The sequence below is a fragment of the Nicotiana tomentosiformis genome, chromosome 12 (genome assembly GCF_000390325.3).
Source record: "Nicotiana tomentosiformis chromosome 12, ASM39032v3, whole genome shotgun sequence".
Lineage (NCBI taxonomy): Eukaryota > Viridiplantae > Streptophyta > Magnoliopsida > Solanales > Solanaceae > Nicotiana > Nicotiana tomentosiformis.
Genome location: NC_090823.1, coordinates 69,014,708 through 69,025,511, shown reverse-complemented (window position 1 = coordinate 69,025,511; position 10,804 = coordinate 69,014,708).

The following is a 10,804-nucleotide window of genomic DNA, read 5'->3' as shown; positions in this document are numbered from 1 at the left end:
CTTTCAACAACGCAAGCCATCTCCACTACCTTAGATTTAATTATTTCTGCTTGTATATGTACTGCAAGATCTTGTGATTGGTGAATATGTCAACATGAACTCTATACAAATGCAGATGATTGGTCGCAGAAGTGCAAGTGCGCCTGCAGTTGGAGGTCCACTGATGTGCATATTTTAGTGTAGAAGTGAGGCCGCATCTGTGGCTAAGTGACCGCCGGTGAGGAATTTCCTAGCAGGTTATTTTAAATTGGGTTTTGACTCATTTTCACCATGTTTGACTTATTTTAGATCGGGAAGAAGCCCGTTTTGAGGATCGTTTCACTAAAATCTTGGGGGTAAGTAATTTCTACTTGGTTTTGATCATATAGCTTGATTCTCTATGGATTTTTACACTTAAAAATATGGAATTTTAAAGTGAAATTTGAGGTTGTTTTCTACAACATATGAGAGTGTATTTTGGGGTTTTGTGTGTCGATTCTCGAATTTGGAAACTAATCACATATTTGGACTCGTTGGGTTATGGGTCAACAGGATATACTCATGGACTCAGATTTTAACTATGTAGACATGGGTTAAAGTTTGTTGACTTTTTTAGATTTGATTAAAGAGTAAATCTTTATTATGTGGGGTCTAATTCTATATCTTTATTAGACTTTATTGGGTAATATTTGACTAGATTCGAGTTGTTTGGAGGTGGATTTGAAAGGAAAAAAGATTTTGGAAGGTTGAAGGTGTTCTCAGGTGGAGGTAAGTCTCTTGTCTGTACTTGTAAGAGAGAATTATCCCCATAGGTGATGTATTTGCTACTTGTTGCTTGATTTGAGAGCTATTCATATGCATGGTAAAGAGTGTATATGTGTTAGCTAGGTTATGACAATGTTCAAGTAGAATTAGGCTTGTAGTATGACTTATTTGGATTGTGTGAACTATTTATCCATGTTTTCTTCATGTTATAACTACTTGGTGGATCTTAAATATGATTTGAAACCCATATTAGGGTTATGCTTGTTGATTTTTCATAATGAACTGTCATAAAAAGTTGAATTACTTGATTAGTCATATTTATCCCTTATCTATGTGAGCATTCATCCACAGTTTTATTAATATATCCTGGTGTATCTTACTTATGTTATTTCATATGCATATGCATGAGTTTAGGGAGTTGGATATTGAGAAAAGTTGTGGATTTTGGCACTGGGGACACAATGAGCGGATATATATTATTGATCATTGACTATGATATAATTGACGCTTGGATATGGATTCGTCCCTTCGGAGTTAGGTGATTATCCATGTTACCTTTGGCCCTATGAGCGTACATACTTAGATTGGTGCTTGCATTGGACATGTGGATTGTGTCAGGCTTATAGATTATGTTGTGAGGTAGTGAGAGTAGGTTCTGAGTGAGCATATGCATCTTAGACTCATACAATAACTATTATTTGAATGTTATATGATACACATAATGTTTTAATGTAAGAAATGAAGTATTTGATATCATAACTAATCTCTTTATTTTAAACGCATGCCTAAATTTCATATGTATTGTATCTCTACCTTTTGTACTTCTTTGATATTTCCATGCCTTATTTCATATCCTGTTTATGATCACTTGTTTATTGGACTGTTAGTAAGTGACAGTGTCGACCCCTCACCACTACTTCATCATGTCTAGACTTGATACCTATTAAGTACCGTGTTTTTTCATTCATACTGTAATTTTGCATAATTTTGTGCAAATTTTGAGGCGGGACTAGTGGTATCCATCCAACTTTGTACTAGTGGTATCCATCCGACCGCAACACATGCAATTCTCCTTTCCTACTTATCTACCCTATTTATTTATTTCCTTTCAGACAGATGATGTTGTTTAGTTTAGATAGCTACTCTTGATAGATGCTCATGGTGATGAGACATCGGGTTTTGGGAGATTTTTAGATAGTTGTGGTCGTGTTTAGACCATGTCTTAGACTGATATAGTTGTGATATTGATTTGAGATTATTCTGCTTTCTTATTTATGTCATGACTCTGTTAGTGACTTAATAATCTGCTTTTAAAATTGTTGTTAAGTGTTGGCTTTCCTGGCAAGTGAGTTAAGTGTCATCACTGCCTTTGGTGGATTTTGGGTTCATGACATCATGTGATAACAAAAGATAAATGGTCCATTGCCTTTTGAATAAACAGATGTATCCAAATATTCCATAAGATAACCTTATAGTTGAAACGATCCGACCAATTATTTTGAGCATTGGCATTCAGTTCGATGATTTGAGGCGTTGAGTAGCTTCATATGATGTATTATGACTTGCGTGCATGGTCGGTTTTGATTTTTGAGTGGTTCGGGATTGATTTGGATAAATGATTCTCAATTTAGAAGTTTTAAGTTGAAAGAATTGACCAAGTTTACTTTTTTTATTTGACCTTCGATCAGAGTTTTGATTATTTTATTAGGTCTGAATGGTTATTTCGAACTTAGGCGTATGCCCGAATTTGTATTTGGATGTTTGTAGAAGGTTTTGGCTCTATTTGGCGAAAGTTGGCAGTTTAAAGGTTTGGAAAGTTCATAGTTTTGACCCACAGTTGAATTTGTGGTTATTGATTTTTGTTTGGGATTCTGAGCCTTGGAATAGTCTTGTATGGTTATTATGACCTATGTGCAAAATTTGAGGTCATTCCGAGTTATTTAGATGTGTTCGGCGTAAGTTTGGAATTTGGAAATTTATAATAGTTCATTAAGTTTGAATTGAGATGTGATTCATGGATTTGATGTTATTTTGGGGAATTCGAAGCCACGAGTGGGTCCATGTTATGTTTATGGACTTATTGGTATGATCAGACGGGGTCCCGAGGGGATCAGGTGTGTTTCGGGGTAGTTTTGGACCATTTCTTCCCTGTCTTTGATTGCTAGTGTTCTCTAATTTTTTGGTATTTTGTGCCTTCTTCACGATCGCGTGAGGAAGATCACGATCGTGATTAGTATGTTCGAGCTGGGTGGTTTTTCCTCTTCGCATTCACATCTGGATGGTCACATTCGTGGAGGTTGAGCTGCTTGCCAATCGCGTTCGTAGAGGGGGTTCGCGTTTGCTGTTAATAGTGGGAGCTGGTGAATTGTCTTCACGTTTGCATGATCCAGGACACGTTCACGAAGTTTTCGTATCTACGGTCATCGCATTCGCGAGGTCAATGACGCGAACGTGAAGTGTATTTTCTGGCAGTATTCATCTTAGTGCTTCGCGATCGTGAAGTAGGTCCTGCGATCCTGAAGGGTTCACTTGGCGCAGCGGTATAAATTTCTATTTTCGGACTTGGAACTTATTTATCATGTTTTGAGATTGGGAGCTCGGATTGATGCGATTTTTACCCACTTGGATTGTGCAAGTAGTTTTTACTCGGATTTAATCATTATTCATAATTCTACTTTGATTTTGGAATTTGATTGGTGATCTAAAAGAGAAATTGGGGGTGGGGGTTTGGCAAAACATTTCTAAAGTGAATGATTGGGTTTTGAACATCGATACAGAGTCGGATTTGGATAAATCTTGTATGGTTGGACTTATTGTAATGACTCGACCGGTTGTTTAGAGTATTCTAGCCATGTTTCCCATATTTGATGTTTTACTTATGTGTATTTGTGGATATGTGACATGCAGGGAAGGTTAGTTTGGTTTCGGGGAGGTTTTGGAGTTAATTGGGACACTTAGTCCCTTGGTTGGATGCTTAAGTTGTAAGAGTTGACCGGAGTTAGACTTTTGCATAGGTGACTCCGGAATGGAGTTTTGACGTTTCTAATAGCTTCGTATGGTGATTTTGGTCTTAATCTTATGTCCGGATTTGGATTTGGAGGTCCCTAGGTTGATTTGGTTCAATTTGGTGAAAGTTTGAAAATTGAAGGTTTGGAAAGCTGATAGGTTTGACCGAGAGTCGACTTTGTTGGTATCGGGTTTGGATTGTGGTTTTAGGAGTTGGAATAGGTCTGTTGTGTCATTTGGGACTTACACGCAAAATTTGAGGTCATTCCGAGTTGGTTTCTTATGGTTCGGCACGAGTTATGGAAGTTGAAAGTTCATTAGTTCCTTAGGCTTGAATTGGGGTGCGATTCGTAGTTTTGATGGTTTTTGTGAGATTTGAGGCCTCGAGTAGGTTCGTGTTATGTTCTGGGATTGAGTGGTATGATGGGACGGGGTCCCGTGGACCTTTGGATCATGTTGGATTAAGTGGCATTGCAGCAGTTTTTCTATGTTCTAGTGCATCCGCACTAGCGATGGATAGGTCGCAGGTGCGAGACCGCAGAAGCTGCCAGGGGGCAAGAAATATAGTGCTGGGCTGGAAGGGTTGGGTCCGCAGGTGTGGACTATGGAGTGCATGTGCGCAAGCGCAGACGCGCAGGAGCTTCCGCAGAAGCAGAGCCGCAGTTGCAGCTTGGTGTCCGTAGAAGCGGTTGGTCGGGAAGTATTTGACTTCCACACCTGCGATGGATTCTCCGCAGATGTTCTATCGCAGGTGCGAAACTGCGCACTGCAGATGCAGTGTTGCTGAACATAATACTTATATCGAGGGTTTGGTCATTTTCCTCGTTTTTTGAGTTGTGGAGCTCGGTTGGAGGCAATGTTTGGAGGGCTTTTCATCATAATTGAAGGGGTAAGTGATCCTTACTTGATTTTGATGTTAGTTATTGATTGCCCATAGATTATTACACCTAATTTATATGAATTTGTGGGGTTTTGGACTACGATTTTGGAGAGAGTAAGATTTGATGATTTGAGGATTGATTTGAGGTTGGAATGGGATGAAACACATATATTTGGACTCGTATCGTAATGGGTGTTCAGAATTTGTGAGTTTGGTCGGATTCTGGGTGCGAGCCTGGGGTTGACTTTTTGGGTAAACTTTGCATAATTGATTCAAGATCTTAGCTTTATCATTTGAAATCATTTCTTATGGCTTTTATTGATGATAGTATGTCAATTTGGTTAGATTCGAGCTGTTCGGAGGGTGATTCATGCGGGAAGGGCTTATTAGTAGATTGATTTGGCTTGCTTGAGGTAAGTATATTTCCTAATCTTGGTTGAGACATTAGTTGCCTAAGTTATTCGGGATAGCTACATGTTATGGTCACATGTGTGGGGTTGAACCCATGTGCGTGCACCGGGTTATTATTCATGCTCGGGGTAGTGCTTAGGCTATGTTATGTCATTAATTGGTTGCTAAGCTTCATGTTGTGATGTTTCTCCTATTTTTACCCCTTTTGTGAGCTATTTGTACCATGTTTGAGGTTACATAGAGGTTAACCTCCTGATTGAACCTGAAATTGCTGCTTTCATGATGTAATTACCTGATTTGAGTTATGATAGCACACTTTGCACATGCATACACTTTAGCATGTAACTTATACTAGTACATGAGTATGAGATTTATGTCCATTGATAATGTACATGTAATCCTGTATATCTTCTTTTTGTGTGATATGGTTCAGACTGGCAGGCTATGACCATGCTGGGCAGATTGAAATATTGAGCATGTGACCACGCCGGGCAAATTATGATATTGAGCCTGTGATTATGCCAGGTAGATAGTGTCATTGAGCATGTGACCATACCAGATGGATTGTGATATTGAGCTTGTGACCATGCCGAGCGGATTATGTTATTAAGCATGTGACCACGTCGAGCAGATTGTGATATTGAGTATGTGATCACATCAGGCAAATTATGATTATTACACGTGATTACGCCGTGCAGCGTGTGGATTGGGATCCATCCCCATAGGGTCACCCTCTCATGTTTTTTCTTGATGGTGTACACGGGGATTTGAGGAAAACTGATCAATGGTTTGGTACGGTTATGGAAATTCTGAGGAAAAGCTGGCCAGTGTTTGTTTTGGTTATTGTATTTCATCTTTACTTGCAATTTCCTTGGTTGTTTACCTGATTTATTTGCATGTCTTCTTATATGGTAGATTGTTGACTGAGTAGGGTACGTTGAGTAATTGTGTGCACCAAGGTGAATCTTTCTGTGATTTATGACTTGATCATATTATTATTCTGTACTTGTTGGATTTATGAACTATACAGGTTATAGCGAGTATCATTAATAATTGTTTCCTCTATTTCCTCGCCGAGGTTAGTTATGATACTTGTTGAGTACATGGGGTCGGTTATACTCATACTATACTCTGCACTTAATTGTGCAGATCCGGGTGTTGGACCGATCCACTAGTAGCTGAGGCTTATTACTGAGTTTGTCATCCGAGAGACGAGGTAGAGCTGCACATCAACCGCATTCTTAGCGTCTCTTTTCATTTTTACTGTTGTCTTTTATTCAGACAGTATTGTTATTTGGCATTTTAGACTTGTATTTCTATTTTAGAGCTCATAACTCTGTATTTACCATTTCTGGGGGATTTGTTATGTTCGACAATGTTGTTTATGTTGATTGGCCATAGACTTGTGCTATTACAGTTAATTCAGTACTTATATTTTTGTTGATGTTATGGTGGATTTTGAGGTTATTCTTGGTATAGATTGGTTTTACCCATATCACGCTATCTTGGATTGTCGTGCCAAGACTGTGACTTTAGCCGTGCCGGGGTTGCCTAGATTAGAGTGGAGAAGGACACTCAGAAACTCCACTAGTATAGTGGTTTCATATTTAAAGGCTCGACGTATAGTTGGGAAGGGGTGTTGACGTATTTGGCTTATATCCGTGATTCTAGTGCGGAGGTTCCTTCTATGGATTTAGTACCAGTTGTGAATGAGTTTTCTGAGGTGTTTTTTTAATGACCCGATAGCTTCATTAGATGTTATATGACTTGAGTACGTGGTCCGTGTTGTTTTTCGGAATGTTTTTACAAGAAAATATGATTTTTGGCTTTAAAAATAACTTGAGTTGAACACAATCAACATTCTTTGTAAACGACCTAGGATCGGTGTTTTGACGATTCCGGTAGGTTCATATGATGTTTTTGGACTTGTATGCACGTTTGGTAGGGGTCTGAGATGACCCAAGCGAGTTTCGGCACATTTTGTAAAAGATTATGAAAAATGAGTTTTTTAGTTGAAATCTTCAGTTTTGATGATCGATTCTTGTTATTTGATGTTATTTCGATGATTTGAGGTGGCGAGAAAGTTTATATGATGTTATTACACTTGTGTACATGTTCGGTTTGGAGCCCGGGGGGATCAGGTGAGTTTCGGATTGATTTCGGACTATTTTTTAACTTGTTGAATCTGCTTCTTTTAGCTTCTGGTGTCCAGTGCCTCGAGATCGCGATGGGGAAGAATTTGGGTTGGGGCTAGTACTCTTCGCGAATGTGAGACGTGGAATGCGAACGCGAAGTCGTGGGGGATTACTCTTCATGAACGCGTCTGACCCCTCGCGAATGCGATGCTTTGGATGTGGGGCGATGGCAGGTAGTCCTTCTTCGCGAACGCGACCACCAGGCTGCGAATGCGGAGGCTTGGCTGAGGATGCCTTCGTGAACACGAGAGGGACTTCGCGAATGCATAGTCCTTTGGGCCAGTGCTCATCGCGAACGCATCAGGTGCTTCACGACCACGAAGAACACTTGACGCCCAGCTATTTAAAAGCTTGAAGTCGAGATTTATTCATTCAACACCATTTTTGAAAGCTAGAGCTCAAACTAGAGAGGATTTTGAGGAGATTCTCATCCCAACTTCATTGGTTAGTAAATTTTAACTAGTTTTGATATATTTCCATAATAACCATTAACTTTTAACCTTAATCTATGAATTTTTCCCTTCGGAAACCAACTAAGGCAACTCCGATTTTATGGTAGAAATTAGGGGTTTTGGGTATAAATTAGGGATTTTGTAAAATTGAGATTTAGACCTCTAATTGAGGTCAAATTTCGAAACAAATCACATAACCGGGCTCGGAGGTGAATGGATAATTGGATTTTGGTCTGAATCTTGGGTTTTGACCAAACGGACCCGTGTTGACTTTTTCCAATTTCATTAAAGATTTAATCTTTTTCTCTCGGGGGCAGTTTCTAAAACTTATTTTGATTTATCTGGACTATATTTGGCTAGATTTGATTGGTTTGGAGGCTAATTATAAAGGAAAAGTCATGGTTTAGCATTGATTTGGTTGAGGGAAGAGGTAAGTATCGTGGTTAACCTTTACTCGAGGGATTAGGACTTGATTGGTTTATTTGCTACTTGATTTATGTGTGGGGACGGCGTAAATTCAAGGTGACGAGTGTATATACGTAGTCATGGGATAAGCATGCGGGTTGGGAAATTTATTTATTGTCTTCAACTATTTCTTGATTTCATTTAATCCAAGTTATTACTTGTTAAATTTTCTATTTGTTACTTGCCCTTGTCAAATTCATGCCTTCGCCCGTTACATGCCTTAATTTGATAATTGTTTCCATGTCTCTATGTATTTATATATTGACTGCCTTTACTTATTTTTGGACCTTGTGTGTTATTAGATAGCTACTTTTATCTGCTTTATGTCTTTAATTATGTAATGTTTTTATTGTATTTTATTTGAGATACGACGTAGTTAGTTTTAGATGTTCATTTATATTATTATTGTATGGGATCGGGTTGCACACCCAACAGATATTGGTATTACTGTTTGGGATCGGGTTGCACGTAGCAACTGTATTTATATATAAATTTATGGATCGGATTGCGTGACGCAATGGAGAAGACTTGGTATTTATATATAATTGTGGATCGGGTTGCGCGTCACAATGAAGAACACATATTTTAATGTGTTAACTATTGTTATTGTATCCGTGTTGAATTGAGAAGTTGAGCATAAGTGTTATTCTGGGTCCCTCTCTTATATGATTTCAGTTCCGATTTCATGTTAAATTCTTGATTCTCTTTATTTCTGCTATTATTTTATTTATATTCGTACAGGTTTATAGTAGGTGACTTGTTATAGCCTAGTCACTACTTCATCAAGGTTAGGCTTGGCACTTGGGAAGTACATGGGGTCGGTTGTACTCATGCTACATTTCTGCACTTCTTGTGTAGATTTTAGTGTTGGTCCCAATAGTAGCTAGTGGAGGCTCACTCAGATTAGCTTTTTACGGAGACTTGAGGTAGATCTGCACAACGATCGCAATCCCTGAAGTCCCCTTCCTTATCTAGTTTTACAGTTTATTTTGTTTCTAACTGTTATATTTTAATCCAGACATTGGTTATAGCACTTATAGTATGCTCATGTACTTGTGACACCATATTCAAGGATTTGAATAGTCAGCGTTTGGAGTTATTATATCTATTTTGAATTTCTATAGCTTTATTTCTTATTAAATTGCTTTCAAATTGGTTTTTAAATGATTAGTTGTGTACTAATGTTGGCTTGCCTACCAAGTGGACGTTAGGCGCCATCACGGCCCCGCAGTTGGGATTTCGGGCCGTGACAGTTTCCTATGGTTTTGCCGGGTATTGATGAGCTCAAAACACACACTTATATTATGCTCACTAATCAAATATAGTATAGTATAATACCGTATCTACATGGATTGGATTTAAACAGTATTCTTGTAGTTTCTAGCTTGATCACTATTCAAGATGATCAACAATTGAGATTTATATGATTTCTAACTAAAATTAACTAAGCATCTAGCGCTATTGACTAATGACAATCGGAACAAAGAAGGTTATCGGTGGGGGAAAATAGGGGTTGATAGGATAGGTGCAAGATAATTATTTGGGATCTAACTCCAGATACGTTACTTCTAATGTTTAAGTGAGTCTCTCGAATTCACTCAATTATTAGTTCAAACATTCAGCAAAAACTCCTCCCTCGATTGAGTCTTAACCTCACGAGATGAACCAATTTAAGCACAAAAAGATATGCAAGAATGCGTAGTGGATTGGTCTTTAGGAAAACCTCTTTCTATTATTCTCCTAACTAGGTTTAATCAATGATTCAACTAGCCTCTTTCGATTACTAGGAAGAATTACTTAACTCAGCCAACAATATAATGCAAAGATATCACAAGTTATGCCTCTTTCGATTACATGAACTAGTGAATACAGATGCAACCATTAAATCATCCAAAAACAATCATCAATACACCAAATCCATCAAACCCTAAAGAGAACAACGCCATAGATATGGAGCAATTCATCACAAATAAAGTTAAAGTATAGGAAAACATAAAATTCATTCCAAACTCGTGTCTTGAGTGAGGAAGGACTGATGTAATCTTTGTTCTCATGTTCTTCCAACTCCACCTTAGCCTCCTTAGGTTGAATATGTGTCAAAAGTCCATAAAATAATGTTTTTCCTTGTATTTATACCAAGTAGGGTCGGACCTAGACAAAATAACCTTTTCCTAGCCGAAATTGGATTTTCACTCCGTAAAGATTACACAGGCGTGCCGCATGGGGCGACGTGCCATGCGGGGAATTAGAGGGGAAATCCAGAGAGCTAGTTCTGACAGGTAGCAGATAATTGCACAGCCGCGGCGCCCCACGTGCCACGATAGTGAGGATTTCTTAGTGTACGTACTTTTCTAGCGTTTTGACATCCAGACTTGGACCTCGACCCCCCGAACATGATCCCGACTTAATTCCTTAGGCTTTTACTAAGGCTTCAAAGCTCCAAATAGCTCAAATTCATTCCATAACATCTACATTACTCGGAATCACTCCTACAAGGCATAAAACACAAAATAAGTGCAGAACACTATCAATTAAAGCTTAAAATGAGTAAAGTGCAGTAATTTAGAGTGCAATAAGTGACTAAAACACAATATTATAGCCTACCATCAACACCCCACACTTAAACCATTGCTCGTCCTCGAGCAATTAAA